Raw genomic sequence first — 17796 nt, 5'->3', positions numbered from 1 at the left:
GCTGTGCTGGGGGCGGGAGATTTCTTATCTTGCCAGTGTGTTGACTTCAAGGATGAGCTGAAGGCATTATCGGCCTGAAGCCAGTCATGTCCAGAACATCTTCATTTAGTTTTAGGCCAGTGGGGGTTTCTCTGCCATTTAGAATTCGCCCTGCTCCTTCTTTGCACTGCGGCTCTGCACCCACCACCTGCCTGGCACTGTTCTGCATGGAGTCGGGGGCAGGAGGCCGCATGCTGATGACCCAAGCCCTCAGACGCAGAGGGCCTAGAATAAGGTTCCAAAGAAGATGGTCTATATGGAGTGCTAAACTCTGTGATAAATTTCTTAGTCCTAACAGTTTAGAGACCAGGGAAATAAGGAGCGTTACTGCTTTTAGACAGGCGTCCACGGAGGCAGTGGGAGCTGAATTGGCTCCTGAAGACAAAGCCATATGTAGCTCAGAGAGTATGGAGGGGGCAAGCCTCCAGCAAGATGGATGCGAAGCCAAGGCCAGCCAGGAGGTGGAGATTCACCAGGGCAGGTGTGTAGGGTGAGGCAAAACAGACCCAGACCAGGGGGTGGAAACATTTATCTTTCCTTTTACTTTACATAATTTGGTACCAAGTAGCCCTTTTATTAATTTACTTATCTTGGTCCCAGAAGTCCGCGCCCGCGATTCCGCCTTTCTCCATAAAGCGGAAAGGGAACAGGTCCTGGGGACCCTGGTGCGGCAGGCCCGAGGCTTGCGCATGCACACGCAGTTGGCTCCTGCGCACCTGCCCTCAAGTTTTGAGGGTCTCTAGAACCACGTGGGCAAAATGGGCTCCTCTTACCAGTCTTGATTCTGCTGTTCTCTGTACTCTAGCTGTTCTACTGAGGCACATGGGCGGTGATGAAAAGAGCTGGAAAAAAAAGCCTGGGATTGACTGACTTCTTGGACCGCAAGAAGTAAAATTTTATGAGCAAACACCCTATGTAATTTAGAAGAGACTATTCTGAGCGGGATGCTCTTGGGACAAACGCTGGACCCGGGGTCTCCAGTCTCCCTCTGATGTGGCTGTAGCTGAAAAGGGGGACAAATGAATTGCAGAGATAGGGTCCCCTCCCAAAAAACAGTGTTCAGAGGTTGCGCTCCAAGAGAACACTCGGGAGGGATGGGGCTGAAAGTGAGCGGACATGTGCAGATGCAGAGAACCAGATAAGCCTGCAAGGAGGAAATGACCACAAGGACATCTTAATCAAGGAAAGACAGGTTCAGGCCAGGCCTTTGTTACTTTAAGGTTTGCTGAAAATGGAAAGGTGGTGTTTTGGGCAGGCTCAGCAAAGAGGGAGAACAGACGAGAGCAGGAGGTAAGGCAAAGAAGGGGTAGAGAAATAAACTAGAATGTGGTCACTATGATCTTATTTGCTTTATTATTCCTGAATATGGTGCCAAATTAGTCTGATCCCTGGGACTCTCCTGCTCCACCATGGCAGAGAATGTGAGCATTCCTGCTACCCAAATAAGCTGCCCACTTTGGGAAAGGCATCACCAGGCATTGACCTACAGGCCAGATGCTCAGCCCCAGCCCCACCCCATGGGACCACCTTCTCCCCAGAGGGTCTGAATGGTCCTGGGACCAGCCAGGCCTGCAGAGCTGTAGCTGGTTCTTTCACTGGCCACTGGGCAGAGCCAGGAAATGCAGTCAAGGCCCTAGCCAGGCTCTGGGGAAAGGCGGGGGAGCCTGCAGCTTGACCCTGGGGACAGTCCCTGCCTGCAGGGAGCTCCCACTTCAAACTGCTCTGTCTGGAATCACTCTGTTTCAAAGGTTGTTCACTTTTCTTTGGCCAGTGAAGAACAGAGGAGTCAGGGAGTGCACAGACATCTGACAACAGGAGGGAGAGAGGACAGAAGGAAGGTCTGTAGTCAGATGACACAGCATGTGTGCCTTGGATGATTCCAGTGCATTTGGGACCTTGCAGTATCACCTGAGAGAATGCACTCCATCAGGATTTTAAGCCCTTAAAAGACAGGACTTTCCTGATGCTAAATAAGGGCAGCGACCCAGGTTCCCTAAGCCGTGGAGCCAGGACCTGCCACATAATTTGCAGGGCTCACCGCAAAAAGAGAATGCCAGCCCCTTATGCAAAAGGCAGGGAGAAAAATATCATCACAAGCACTAAAATATAGCACGTCCTCCTGTCTGCCACGGTCTCTCAATGGGCCATAGAAATTTTTTTTTTAGGGCTGCACTGGAGGCATATGCAAGTTCCCAGTCTAGGGATCAAATTGGAGCTGCAGCTGCTGGCCACAGCCACAGCCAGAGGAACAGGGATCTGAGCTGAGTCTGGGACCTACATTGCAACTTGCAGTAACCCCAGATCCTTTACCCCACTAAGCGACACCAGGGATCAAACCTGCATCCTCATGGATACTTGATGGATTCTTAACCCGCTGAGCCACAAGGGGAACTCTAGGGCCATAGCATTTTTTATTTGCTATTTCATGCCATGCTCTCTGGGCCCTGGGGTACTTGTGGTGTGGATATAAGCCCTAATAGGCATTGCAGGGGGTTATCAGGTGGTGCCCTGGCTGGGGGTGATAAAGTCAAGTCAGGTATTCCCCCCCCCCTCCACAGGCCATCGCCCCAACCAGCATGGGCACAGGGTGACTGCTAAGGGTATTGTCATCTTTGCACCAGGACCCATGGAGCACCTGGAACAAGTTTAGGTAAAGGCTTGCGCTGGAAGAGCTACCTATTGAAAAAGACTTTAGTGCTGCCAGCTTGGAGTGGAAAGGGCTATCGGGAGCCCTGGGCCTGCTGCCCTACACAGCTCCACATGTGTCCACGCCCTGCTGGGGGTGCAAGAGGCAGCAGCTACTGTGCAGGCTGGGGAGGGGCTTGCCAGGGAACCAGGCAGGGATGTGGACATCGGGAGAACCCATCACTGTGAGGTGGGTCTACCCAGGAACCAAGGTTCCAAGTCCCTTTTGCATGCTTTCCTGTCCCCTTTGCTTACCAAACACAGAATCAAGGATCAAACTCTTAAGAATTTCAAGAGGACAACTGCAGAGCATTAAACCAAGCGTGGACCATCTGAGCAATGGTCAGTGGCCCATGAAGCTGGTCTGCCCAGAGCACTGGTTCCTTCCACCTCTGTCTTCCTCTATAACAAAGTCCCCAATGCACAGGCTGTCTTCCAGGCTTCTGCATTGGGGCTGGGCAGTTCCTGCCTATAATCTACCCAGGTATCTATCTGCTAGAATTCCCTACTTGCTTGCTAACATAAAGGCGGAAGAAGATTTCACAGACTATCTCCAGGTAACGAAGGTGGTGACAGCTTTGGAAGCTCAAAGGAGGCTCTGTGGAGGCAGGATTTTAAATAAGTTAGAGTCCCATGTAATTAAAATAATCTTGAATTAAAATTGCCACTGCAGTAATTGCTTTTATATAATAATATTTACTACCACTGCCATTGTGTAACTTATCTCATTAATTACATCTGGAAAAAAGCGAGGCAATGAATAATTAATGGGATGTGATAACCAAGGGAGTCCTTGTGCGTAAGACACAGAGCTTGAAAGAAAGTGTCACCCACATGCCGTCCGGTTAATGAGAACCTCGCAACCCTGTTCATAGAGGTCAACAGAAAAATCTCTTTGGCCTCCTCGCAGATGTGGAAACAGGTCAGGAATTCTTCTCAGGGGCAGCAAGAAAAAGCTTCTGCTTTATTGAAGCAGACAGTCCTTGGCACAAATAACTCAGCAAAATATAAATTAGAAATGGCGCCAAAAGGTCATCGTAGTACTGGGGCAGAGGGCTGCGCTGCATAGAAAGTGGAGCCTGATGTTTTTCGCCAGGAAGCGGATGGTGGGCTGGGCTGGGAGTTCAGCCAGGTGACTTTGACCTACTAATGGTACCCCCTTCCACTTGGATTTCCAAACAGGCCAACACGTGCTATAAGGATGGCATACACTCCATATGCACAAAAACACACGCTTGTTTGGAAGATTAAAAAAGGAAGCATTGCGCACTGTTCTCCTAGGAGTGAGATGCTTATGCCGTTATCTGAAAAGAGGGAAAATCAGTTTTCAAGGAAGCGCTCTTGGAGAGGAGAATTTTGATTTAAGCTGCATCGATTGTTTAGAAACAGATGGCCCTTCAAGATCTTGACATTTTCTTCTGTAACTTCCAACAAAGATCAAATACTTTCACAGAATACGTATTTTATTGGTTTTTCAGCCACAGTCCTGGTTTCTGTAGGACTGCCAGATAAAATACAGATCCCCAGTGAAATCTGAATTTCAGATAAACAATGAGGAACATACTTATACCAAAGTTGTTTCTGGGTTTTTATGTGCTAACTCTAGCAACGTTAGGTTTGGGATCTTTCTTATCCATCCAGTGGAGAAATGTACGATGCCAAGCACTGAGGAAATGCTTCTGGAATGTCTGTGGGTGAATCCCTTAAGGAAGATGAAGGGGCAGCTGGCCAACAACAGCATCGCCTTTAAAAAACGAGCAGGAATTTCCTGCTCGAAGTTTGGCAAAGTGTCTTTGGGGTTACTTGACAGGATCCTAGATGGAATGACATGTGAGAGGATTAATTACAACTAATCACAGATTGGGAAGTCTGGGGACTTGAGACTTTATATTTCAGGGTGTCAGAGTTGTATTTTAAGGGCAATGTGATCCAATAGACATTTTGATGGAGGAAGAGTCAGAAGATAAAAGGATGATAAAATATCATCTGAGTCTGTTTCACCATCACAAAATTCAGGGTGAAAACAGTGCCTTTAAAGCTTCCGAATGAGTTGAAAGGGATGGAAAGGGAGCCTTCTGTTAAACACTTTCCCAGGGAAACAAACTTTGTTTACATCCCCCCCCAACTGCATCGCCCGCTAGCTAACGTGGCCACACAAAGAGATTAGAATTTCTAGGAGAAGAAATGTACCAGAACTGGCTTCCATTGCAGGGGTAGATAGTGTCCATCCTGAAGGGCCTTTGGCACTTCCCAACCAGCCAGGCTCCACTTACCCTGAGCTGTTCTGTGCTGCCTCTTGGACACTGGAAAATGTTATTTTTTCTTTTTATTTATTTATTTATTTGGTCTGCACCTGCAGCATGTGGAGGTTCCCAGGCCAGGGGTTGAATTGGAGCTGTAGCTGCCGGCCTAGAGCCACAGCAATGCTGGATCCAAGCCACGTCTGCGACCTACAGCACAGCTCATGGCCACACTGGATCCTTAACCCACTGAGCAAGGCCAGGGATCGAACCAGCAACCTCATGGTTCCCAGTCGGATTGTTTCTGCTGTGCCACAACAGGAACTCTGGGAAATGTTATTTTATTCTGCAGAACAGGCTTAGTACCAATGTTGGAGTTAATAAAGTTATGCCCTTCTAGAGGGTGTTTCACTGAGAGTGGGATCTGTCCACCTAGAGCTGACCTTCCAAGCATATGTTTGTTGTTGTGGCCACTTTTGTTCTCATGCTGATAAGGATGGAGTAGGCACAGGTAGTGGTAGAAGTCCCAACAGAGAATCATGCATAGAGAGGGAAACCTAGGGGACTTTGGGAGATCACTGCAAGTTAATAAATTGCTCAAAAAGACATCAGAACAAGGCAGGCTTGCTTGACTAGTGGAAGTGTGGGAATTGCCTAAGGTCATTGGATGGGGTTGGAATGAGGCCTGCATTCATGTTCAGACCAAGGGCAGGAGTTTGAGGACTGCCCCTCTGCTGATTTGAAATACACTCCTTACCGGATACCAAGGAGGATCTACCATGACTCCCAGAAAGGAGGAGGTGGGCTTTTTTGACCCCCACCCCCTTAGGATGATAAAACTGTAACCCACTGGATCCTCAGGGCAGAGCTTCTGTGCCTGCTCGCTTGTATCTCTCACAAGCATCCTTTCCTAAGAAATCTATTTCTGGCCTATCACATTGTCTCTCGCTGAATTCCTTCTGCGTGGAGTCATAAAGAACGTGAACCTCCGTGAGTCCAGACATCAGGTGAATGCTAACTTAAAACGCAGGTACAAGTCCCAACCTGTGTTCTGGCAAGGTTCAGGCTATTAATACTGTCAGTTTCAACACTACATACAAGGGGGAAATTTCCCTCGGAAAGCAATTCATTCCAATGAGACAGGCTGGGACCTGGGACCTGGGACCCTTAGTTGCAGTGCTTGCACCTGAACAAGCAAATCTTCCAGAAAGAAAATACAAAGAAACTATAAAGGACTAAAAATAACTGTACATGCCACTGGAGCAAATTATGGACAAGATAAAAAAAGACTAAAAAAAAACCCAACTGCCACTTTTGAAGAGCCGAGAACAAAAGCTGAGAGTCAAAAGTAAAAGCAGGATACCGCACAGGCTTTCTGCACACGCCACCCTCAAAGGGGTGAGCAGACCACCTAAGCCACCTCTCTGGCCTGACTTCTGGACCCATACCTACCCTCAGCCCATATAAAGCAACAGCTTGCTTAGGAAGTGAGTGAGCAAGGGAACCTGTTGCTTGTTTTTGCTCCACCCCTGCTGCAGCAGGAGCTCCAATAAAGCCTTGCCTAAGTATTTTTTGTCTGACCTCTTATCAGTTTCCATTGTTCAGAGAGACCGAGAACCCTGGACGGCAAAGCCTTTTGACCCTAAGATTCAGGTCTGCCTACTGCACTGGACACAGCTTACTCTTTCTAGAACGTGCAGGCAGCACATTCTAGATGAGGTTGGAGGTCAACAGCAGGCACCAAGTTTCACTCTAGATGGGGCTGCTCTGGGGGCAAGTGACCCCGCCCCTCAGAAATGCAACCATTAAGAGACAAGCTCATTAAGTCCCACATTTCCCGTTGAAGCTCTGCCCTGACTGGGGTTCTAGCAGGAAGTCCTCCGACAGATGATCTTCTTCAGAAAGCTTAGAGATTAAGTCACACCAGAGCCACAGGGGCTGCCATGCCTGACACTTCAGACGGTTAACACACTGACCTCAAATGCTAACTGAAGTCACGGCGGTGGTGTTAGAAAATGAGAAATGGGGAGTTCCCTTCATGGCTCGGCGGTTAGCAAACCCGACTAGGACCCATGAGGATGCAGGTTTGATTCCTGGCCTTGCTCAGTGGGTGAAGGATCCGGCGTTGCTGAGAGCTGTGGTGCAGGTGGGTTCACTGGTTTAAGAATCCAGTGTGGCTGTGGCTGTGGTGCAGGTCTGCAGCTCTGATTTGATTCCTAGCCTGCGAACTTCCATATCCCCCAGGCGTGGCCCTAAAAAGGAAAAAAGAAAAAAAAAAAAAAAAGATCAAGTTGGACTTCCCCTCATTGTGGCCTGATTCTTGTGCGAACTGAACTATCATGCCATCCACTCCAAACAGATGTCCTTTAAACTTCCCCCCATCTGCCTTTATGGTAAGAAGAACATTTTATTCCAAACTTAGAACTAAAAGGCTTACATCGAAAACATTTCCTAACACTGACCAACACATATTCCAAATGAATTATAATGAAGGCAGACATGTAATTTATGGTCTAAACCAGGATGCTTTATTTTTGTTTTGGCCTCACCCAGGACATGTGGACATTCCCGGGCCAGGGATTGAACCTGTGCTACAGCAGAGACCTGAGCCACTGCAGTGACAATGCCAGACCCTTAATCCACTGTGCTACAAGAGAGCTCCCAGGACTCTTTGGTTTTTTTAAAAAAATTGTGGTAAAATACCCATGACATACATTTCACCCTCTTAACCCTTTTTAAGGGTACAGTTCAGTTGCATTAAATACAGTCACCTTGTTTTGCTACCATTACCATCATCTGTCTCCAAAACTCCTTCCATCTCAAAACAGAAACTCCATACCCATTAAACACCAACTCCCTCTTCTTCCATCCTGCAGGCCTGGCTTCTAATTTGATAGTTCTAGGTGCTTCATATAAGTGGAACTATGCAGTTTTTTTTCTTTTTGGAACTGGATTATTTTACTTAGCACAATGTCCTCAAAGTACATTATGTAGTACATGCCAGAATTTCCTCCTTTTTTTAAGGCCGGATAATATCCCATTGCAGGTAGAGACTGCATTTTGTCTAGTCAGTCATTCATCTGTGGATGCCTGGGTGGCTTCTACTGCTTGGCTATTATGAACAGTGCTGCTATGAACATGAGTGTGCAAATATCTCTTAGAAACCCTGTTTTCAATTCTTTGTGGTATATATTCAAAGGTGGAATTACTGGATCACATGGTAATTCTATTTTTCATTGTTTGAGGAGCTGTCCTATTTTTTTTTCCTCTAATGGCTGCATCCTTTTATACTCCCATCGATAGCACCCAAGGGCTCAGTGGGCCCACTTCCTCGCTGATACCTGCTGTTCTCTGTTTTTTGTTTGTTTGTTTGTTTGTTTGACAGTAGCCATCCTTACAGTGGGAGGTGGTAATGCATTGTGGTTGAAATCAGGATGCTTTTAAGAGTGAGGGAGGCACTGCCCAGGATCATGCTGGGGCAGAGGACACACTGGAGCATGTGATGACAGCAGCTATACTCAACTCGGGAAATCACGTGGGACTGTGGTTCCCAAGACCTCTGTTGTGCAATGACTGGGGCGTGGAAGCCCAGGGTGCAAGGCTCTGCTCAAGAGCAGCCTGATAATCCCTGCCTGTCATGCACCTGCTACCCAGCTGCTAGCACTGTTGAGGGGCAAAGATGGAGGAAAATTTTGCAGGTTATTACCAGGTAACCAAGATGGTGACAGTGTTGGAAGCTTCAGGAGGCTCTGTGGAGATAGGATTAAATTGGTGTCCCCAAGCATTGCTATTTAATTATTTTTAACTTTTTAAAAAGTATTTTTAACTGAAGTATAGCTGATTTACAAGGTTATGTTAATTCCTTCTGTAAGCAAATCGATCTGGTTATACACATATATATGCTCTTTTTTAAAAAAAATATTCTTTTCCATTATGGTTTATCACAGGACACTGAATATAGTTCTCTGAAGCATAGCTATTTATTGCATAGGAAACACAGAGATTATTTAGGCTTGTCAAAAGTCACACTCTGGGAGTTCCCTTTGTGGCTCAGCAGTTAATGAACCCGACTAGCATCCATGAGGATGTGGGTTTGATCCCTGGCCTTGCTCAGTGGGTTAAGGATCTGGCATTGTCTTGAGCTGTGGTGTGGGTCATGGATGCGGCCCGGATCCCGTGGTGCTGCGGTTGTGGCACAGGCCAGCAACTCTAGCCCAATTCGACCCCTAGCCTGGGAACTTCCATGTGCCGTGGGTGGGGCCCTAAAAACAAACAAAAAAACCCCCCAAAATAACCAAAAAACCAATTTACTCTCTGGTTAGGAGAAGAGTGGGCACTTGAACACGGCTGAGATGGTAATAAAGGCAGAGCATGTAGGTAACATACTACCCCATATACATCTAGTTAGCTATGTGCTTCAAATTATCTACATCTACAATTAGATTTATGTTTATACCTGGTTATTTTATTTATATTTTTTGGCTATGCCCATGGCGTGCGGAAATTCCTGGGCCAGAGATTAAATCCACGCCACAGCAGTGACAATGCCAGATCCTTAACCTGCTAAACCACCAGGGACCTCTCCTGGACATTTTATTTTAGATTAGGGAATTTTTAGTTGTGACAATTCTCCATTTATGTGTAAATACTTAGTATGGAGGCCAATATTGATCATGAGTAATGCTCTAGAGATCCTAATAAAGTGCAGATGCATCAAACAGGGAACAATTTATTGGTTACCAGTGGGGACAGGGAAGAGGGGAGGGACAATACAGGGGTGGGGGGACTGAAAAAAGATTTGTTCTCGGATTACATGAAATAGTATATGTGAAACTTCTGAAAACTGGCAAGTACTACAGAATTCAAAGAATCTTTCATTCATTAAAATTTTTTTTAAAAGGACTGATACTAATGTGGTGACTGAGAAATTAAACTGATGAATTAGACCTTTTCTTTCTTTTTTAAAAAATGACTTTGTTTTCCATTATTGTTGGTTTATAGCGTTCTGTCAATTTTCTGCTGTACAGCAAAGTGACCCAGTCACACATATATATACATTCTTTTCCTCACATTATCCTCCATCATGCTCCATCACAAATGCTAGATATAGTTCCCAGTGCTATACAGCAGGATCTCATTGCTTATCTACTCCAAAGGCAATAGTTTGTATCTATTAACCCCAGATTCCTAGTCCATCCCACTCCCTTCCCCTCCCCCTTGGCAACCACAAATCTGTTCTCCAAGTCCATGAGATTATTTTCTGTGGAAAGGTTCATTTGTGCCATATATGAGATTCCATAGGTGCTTTCATATGGTATTTGTCTTTCTCTTTCTGACTTACTTCATTTAGTATGAGTCTCTAGTTCCATCCATGTTGTTGCAAATGGCATTATTTTGTTCTTTTTTATGGCTGAGTAGTATTGATGAATTAGTTCTTAATCCTGCTTGATCTTTGCTTAAACATCAACAATAAAAAAAGTTGTAGATGCATGGATGGCAGTATGATCTACCGGAAATTACCTTATGCAAAGGTGGATTTAATGAACACAGGAACGGCTCAAGATGAGGATGGCAACATAGGAACCCAGTTGTTTTTATGCTTGGTGATACAGAATATTTATGGGAAGGAGATTGCATCAGAGAGTTTATAAATACATTATTCTTTATCCTGAGGATGTACTAGTCCAAGCATCCCATGTCCAGGCTACTAGGTACCCCATGTAAAGCAAATAACCAGTGATACAATTTTAATGGTTTCTAATTTACAAATGCATTACTTTACAGCTCTAACCAAACCTACACAAACTAAAATGCTCTCAAGGCTTTGCTACATGTACTATTCTGATTCTAGACCAAGTAAGGAAAAGAGGAAATCACTATTGAGGCATTCTTCAGTCAATATCGTCCTACCATTCAGAGGCAGTGCTATGAGGAAGGTGTGTCATTGTGAAATGTCTAATTGTATTTTGATAACAAATTATAATACAACTATTCCTAGAATGACTTGATGACTTTAGTAACTGGGGCAACTCAAACTTTTCCCAGAAAAACTGGATTTCAACAGCATCTCTATATTGATTTTGGATATGTTCAATCTATAATACACATTTATTTTTTTATTTTTTCCTCTTTTGTCTTTTTGTCCTTTAGGTCCACATCTGCGGCATATGGAGGTTCCCAGGCTAGGGGTCCAATCAGAGCTGCAGTTGCTGGCCACGGCCACAGCCATAGCAATGCAGGATCCGAGCCGCATCTGCAAACTACCCCACAGCTCATGGCAACGCTGGATCCTTAACCTCCCTGAGCGAGGCCTGGGATCGAACCCGCGTGGGGATCCTAGTAGGGTTCGTTAACTGCTGAGCCACCAAGGGAACTCCGTATAATACACATTTAAAATCATTATATTTCTTGTCATTTTTGCTATAAACCACTTGAAGTAATTCTGTCTTTATTTCATGATATATATTCAACATGAAAAAAATAAGTTGGAGTTCTATGCAAATAACAATTTTGAATTAAAATTGCCACTTCAGTAATAATACATTTTATATTATAATATTTACTACCATTGACATTGTGTAACTTATTAATTACTCCTGGAGAAAAGCCACAGCCATCGTGAGGTTGGGGTGCAAAGGCTGAAGGGTAAAGGAGGGAATATGGTGTTTCAACTTGACCCTTTATTCCTCATCAAGGGTAAGAGCTATTCAAGCTGCCTTTTCTTTTTCTGCACCAACTGCAGTATTAAAATGTGGGCCATCTGTAATCAGCCTTTTATTTTTAACATAGCTCTTTTGCAAGAATAATCTCCTAAAGCCTGACAACAATGGTTTGAGATGGACGGAGTGAGCTTTATGATCTTCACTTGACAGAGGAGAAAAAAAGACTCAGATGAGGTCGCTCAGTCAGAGTGAAGGCCACACATCAGGCACTGCAGTAGGTGCTGAGATTTAACAGCCTCAGGGTGGGGCTTGTCTTCCAGGGAAGGCAGGAAATTCAGCTGCTAGTTACCATAGTGAGGAGGGCCACTGAGAGGCAAGTGGAGGGTGCCATGGGGGCAGATGGCAAATGCACGGGGACAGGGGGTTTCAGCTGTGACCTGAAGCTTGGGAAGAAGAAGCAAGGCATGTTGGAGAAGAAGAGGGGGAGAAGGGACACTGTTCCAGGCAGAAGGAAGAGCAAGTGTCTGGGTGCAGGGGAACTAAATCTCCTGTGTCTGGACTCATGACTCTGTAACAGTGCCTGGGCTTGAAAGGGACCCAAGGAGTTCTATTGGTTGAGCTCCTGCTATGACATCCCTTCTTTTGTTTTTTAAAATTCTTTTCTGTTATAGTTTATTACAAAAGACTGGATATAGTTTCCTGTGCTATACAGCAGGTCCTTGTTGTTTTTCCATTTTATATGTAATAGTTTGCATCTGCTAATTTGAAACTCCCAGTCCATCCCCCCCCCGCCACTTTTCCATTTGGCAACCACAAGTCTGTTCCCTATGTCTATGAGCCTGTTTCTGTTTCGTGAATAAAGTCATTTGCGTCATATTTTAGATTCCACATATAAGTGATATCACATTTGTCTTTGTCTGACATACTTCACTCAGAACGACAATCTCTAGATCCATCCATGTTGCTGCAAATGGCATTATTTCATTCTTTTTTATAGCCAAATAGTATTCCACTGGATATTTGTACCACCGTTTTTTTTTTTTTTTTTTTTTTTTTGCTTTTTTTAGGGCCGCACCTGTGGCATGTGGAAGTTCCCAGGCTAGGGGTTGAATCGGAGCTACAGCTGCCAGCCTGCACCACAGCCTCAGTTATGCCAGATCCCAGCTGTATCTGTGACCTATACCATGCTCACGGCAATGCTGGATCCTTAACCCACTGAGCAAGGCCAGGGATCAAACCTGCATCCTCATGGATACTAGTCAGATTCATTTCTGCTGAGCCACCATGGGAACTCCCTGTACCACATTTTTTTATCCACTCCTCTGTGGATGGACACTTAGGTTGATTTGTGTCTTGTCTACTGTAAATAGTGTTCCTATGAGCACTGGGGTGCATGTATCTTTTCAAATTAGTATTTTCTCCAGATATATGCCCAGGAGTGGGATTGCTGGATCATATGGCAACTCCATTGTTTCTGCTTTTTTTTTTGTTTTTTGTTTTTTTTTGTCTTTTTAGGGCCACAACTGCAGCACATGGACGTTCCCAGGCTAGGGGTCAAATTGGAGCTACAGCTGCCAGGGATGGAACCTGCATCCATATGGATACCAGTAGGGCTTGTTGCCCCTGAGCCCCTATGGGAACTCCTATTTTTAGTTTTTTTGAGGAACCTCATATTGTTTTCCAGAGTGGCTGCACCAACAGTGAGGAAGGGTTCGCTTTTCTCCGTACCCTCCCCAGCATTTGTTTGTAGACTTTCTGACGATGACCATTCTGACTGGTGTGAGTGTTACCTCATTGTAGTTTTGATTTGCTTTTCTCCACTGATTAGCAATGTTGAGCATCTTTTCACGTGCCTGTGGCCCATCTGCCTGTCTTCTTTGGAGAATTGGCTATTTAGGTCTTCTGCCCATTTTTGATGGGGTTGTTTTGTTTTGTCGTTACTGAGTTGAATGAATGAGCTGTCTGTATACTTTGGAAATTAAGCCTTTGCTGCATCCCTTCTGAAACCCAGAGAGAGCCTGTGTGGTCTCCTCTACCCAGAAGCTTCACCTCACTTGACTCAGGCAAAGAACTTGGGGCGATAGATGTCGAGTGCCCCAAGGGACAATCTATGGGCAGAGTTCATATTTTAAAGACTCATGGGGGCACAGAATTGCTGCAGGTATGTGAGCAAAATTTGGCCTTCATTGTGAAATGTTAGTCAAGAGCTTGTATTTTTTTAGCCAGCTGGAAGGGAAAAAAAAAATCTTTAAGAATATAAGTCTTAGGAAATCATGTTGGCTCAGCTCTCCTTTCCTCATCATATAAATCCATCTAAGCATGACCACAGCACTTTTCAAGTTTTTAGTCATCTTCTATTTTAAGTGTCGGATGCAGGAGGAAATCCCTAGAAGGACATTCTTGGAGAGAACTGCATGAGGTCGGCGCCACAATGCAAGCCCCCAGCAGAATCCTTTGTGGGTGTGTGTTCATTCCCATTTTATTTTTCTATATATTTAAAAATAAAGATTTTTTTGGGGAGGGGGCTGCACCTGCAGCACATGGAGATTCCCAGGCTAGGGGTCAAATTGGAACTGCAGCTGCTGGCTGCACCACAGCCACAGCAACGCTGGATCCTTAACCCACTGAGTGGGGCCATGAATGGACCCTGCATCCTCATGGATACCAGTTGGGTTCTTAACCTGCTGAGCCACAACAGGAACTCCCTCATTCCTGTTTTAGGTTCAAGCATGGGGCAGACAAAGATGAAACATGATTCAATGTGCCTCTGCATGATCAGCCCTTGGCCCTGTGAACAGCGCTCAGGGCTGTGCTGTGAGTGTCAGGCTGTGGCAGGCTGCATTTTGTCCTGTTTCAAAGGGATTCTGTAGACAGAGTGAAGATGAGGTCCTTGGCTACCAGCTCAGCCTGCCAGGCCCTCCCTGAGCAAAGCCATGCTGTCACTGGAAACCTGGACCACAGCCACCCTGGGCACGTGACTCCATCCTCTAAGTCTCAGTTTCTCCATGTGGAAAGTGGGGCCCACAGCACTGCCCCCCCGAGCACCCCCACCCCCTCGGAGGGCAGTCATTGGCCTAGTGTGATAACGGTATTAAGTCCCAGCACAGGGCGGGCATGACAGCCACGTGACCCTGGGAGGCCTGAGGGTGATAGGACACTGACCACCATGGATGGGCCTTGGCCTGAGGGCTGAGCTGTCATGCAGCTTTGTGCTTACTTTCCAAGGACAGCAAAGGCCCACCCGGCTGTCCTTTTAGACGTCCATTCAACAGATTCAACAGCTTGGTGGCTGGGCAATGACTCAACAAAAACAGGCTCTGCTGCACACAGCCTGGCAGAGAAGCAAGATACCTGCATTCTTTGTGCCTTCACCAGGTCTGTGGCTGAAAGTGCCTGCACTCCTGCTCTCCGCCTCCCCTCCCCGGCACCTGCAGCCACCAGATGCGGGTAGCTCAACAGGGGTTATGTCTTCATTTGAAGATGGGGAATCTTGGGAGTTCCCGCTGTGTTGCAACGGGATCGGTGGTGTCCTGGGAGCGCTGCAATGCAGGTTTGATTCCCGACCCTGCATGGTGGGTTAAGGATCCAGTGTTGCTGCAGTTGTGGCTTGGGTGGTAACTGTGGCTCTGATTTGATCCCTGATCCCCAGCCTGGGAACTCCATATGCCGCAGGGTAACTGAAAAAGGAAAAATAAAAAATGGGGAACTGTGGGCTAAAGAGGCTCCCTGGCTGTGAAAAGGGCAGATGAGGCCACAGGGAGGACAAGCGGGGAGTGGCTGGGCCTCGGGACTCAGACCTGGGCTGGGCTTCACGAGGCCTGTCCAGCTAGCAGAGCAGGGCCAGCCAGCAGGCAGACCTGGTCTGGGACATGGAAAAAGGAGCCACGGACTTTCCCTTCCCAAGGAGTTGGTCTGGTTTCAAGATTTAATGTAACTGACTCATAATGTATGAACGGGCCTTGACATACTGGATGGCAGGTGCAATGGGTAGGGGGCAGCGCGAGGTGAACTTCAAGGTCGAGGAGAATTTCAGGGAGAGGAGGCAGCTCTGGAATCTGCTCAGAGCTTGGCAGCAGCTGGGAGGATTGTCCCCAAAGAAGAGGGCTGCAGATGGCTGGGCTCTGCTGCTGGTTGCTGAGGGCAGAGGTGGGCATCGTGTGCCAATGGCAGGATATGGTGGGGCAGCTGGCCTGCCTGTTCTGGGCGGGCCTGGGAGCCAGCACGGGAAAGGTCAGACTGCTCTACTCCAGGAGGGGCACGTTAACCTTTCAACACCAGCAGGGGAGCTCACTGGGCTCCAAACACAGTCAGTGGAGCCAGCAGGCCAGCTGGCCAGCGCTGGCCCCATGTTGCCTCCGGAGGACGTCAGAGGCATGAGTCACAGGAGGCCAGCGGTGAGTGACAGAGAGAAGCGGAGGGGCAGGCCGGGTGCCCGCAGTTCGCAGCTGGATGGGCAGCTCCCTCCAGCTGGCTCCGCACCCCCAAGAGTGAATTGGCCTGGGAGGGAATTTACTGGGGATGGGGGACAGACAGGATGGAGCAGGTGGGAGGTGCTGGCTGAAAGGCTCTTAAGGCAGAGAAGAAGGCTCCAGGGCTTTAGCTAGTTTTTTCCACTCAAAGGAGATTTGAAGAAACAAAACCAAAAACAATTGTGGTGTCACAATTTAAATAAACTTCCATCAAAAGCATCTAAGTAGTTTGGGTTTAAACAAAACAAAACAAAACAAAACCCCCACTAATCTATTAGCTTAAAAACTATCCACTGACCACAAGCATTTTTCCACATATTCAAAGCACAGACATGGGTGAGTGAGTGATGGCATCAGTGCATGAAGAAATATACCCATGGTTTAAAAATGCATCTTCTGTGAATTTTTTTTCCGGTGAAATATATGATTTGTTGCTCTTGGGTTCTTTTCTCCCTCTCTCTTTTTGCTTTTTAGGGCCACATGTGTGGCATATGGAGGTTCCCAGGCTAGGGGTCTAATCAGAGCTGTAGCTGTCGGCCTACACCACAGCCACAGCAACGCGTCTGCAACATAAACCACAGCTCACGGCAATGCCGGATCCTTAACCCACTGAGGCAGGCCAGGGATCAAACCTGCATCCTCATAGTTCCCACTCAGGTTCATTACTGCTGAGCCATGACAGGAACTCGGGTTCCTTTTACTTTTAGTTCAAGTTCCCAGACCAGGCTGGGAGAATGGTGACCGCATCAGGGAGGCTGGAGAGACCATGTAGTATCTTCACGTGTAACCAATTGGGACATTGGACTAGAAATGACCACTAACTAGCCAACCATCAACACATTCAGTGCCGAATAGTCAGGGCTTAATTCAGTTGAAGAAGTTGTTCAAGTAGGTACAAGTAGGCAGCATATATGTTTAAAGGGAAAAGACAGCAGTGGGAAACACTGAAACTCTTATTTCTCTTTATTTATTTCTCTTAATTCCAACTTGGAGATGTCTCATGTACTGGATACATGCAAAAATCTGGGGCGGGGCATACTCAAAATTAAATGGACAACAAACAGATGTACACTGTACCGTTGTCCCTGGTCTAGAAGGCAAGGGATGCAGTGTTCAAGAGGAGTAAAACCCGGAGACAAAGAATTTTAGTCAAGATAACTTCCGGTTCTGCTATCTAAGTATTTTGCCTCTGGTAGCTTTCTTGACGTTGTCTATAAAGGGCCTGGTAGGAAAGGGTCCAGAAGAGAGGGAGCTGAGTGTGGACAGTAACAGGTCCACACTAGTAATTTGTGGTATGCTCCTGTTATGTAACTCCATCTACAGGGTGTCTGGTTCCCTCTGGTCCCTTTCCTAAGGCTGGTTAACCCAGGGGGTGTGGGTGATGAGCTCTGTTCTTCTGCGGTCATGACCCCTGGCGACAGGCGTGAGACAGGCTGGCACCTGGGACTCTTTGTTGCAGTTGGCACCTGGGACGAATATCCCTTGAGCAGTGGAATACAAATAAACTGCAAGGGACTGAAAATAACCCCGTGCTTGCTGCAGTCAGGGTGGTTATGAACAAGAAGATACAAAAAGGCCACAAACCAACTGCCACCTCTGAGGTGCCAGGAGCAAAAACAGAGAATTGCACATGATTCCTGTACACGGCACCACCAAGGGGCCCGACCCATCCCCACCCTCACCCCAGTTAAGAGATCAGCT

The 17796-nt window shown here is 46.6% G+C and overlaps 1 protein-coding gene and 1 long non-coding RNA gene across 19 annotated transcripts in view; both read right to left on the bottom strand.

The window, feature by feature from the left end:
- Positions 1–17796, bottom strand: part of AFF3 (ALF transcription elongation factor 3) — a 594300-nt gene that overhangs the window by 68673 nt on the left and 507831 nt on the right. The gene's annotated exons all lie outside the window — the stretch shown is intronic.
- Positions 593–8366, bottom strand: LOC146404684 (uncharacterized). The gene is made up of 2 exons (XR_014841442.1): positions 7608–8366; positions 593–5213 (listed from the first exon to the last, which is right to left on the bottom strand). It is a non-coding gene; the product is annotated as an uncharacterized LOC146404684 (long non-coding RNA).

Source organism: Sus scrofa, chromosome 3, assembly GCF_054392235.1.
Source record: "Sus scrofa isolate SSC_HxYL_T2T_F1_AM1 chromosome 3, Sscrofa_HxYL_maternal_Yorkshire_Landrace_v2.0, whole genome shotgun sequence".
Classification (NCBI taxonomy): domain Eukaryota; kingdom Metazoa; phylum Chordata; class Mammalia; order Artiodactyla; family Suidae; genus Sus; species Sus scrofa.
This window is presented reverse-complemented; position numbering and strand designations above follow the sequence as displayed.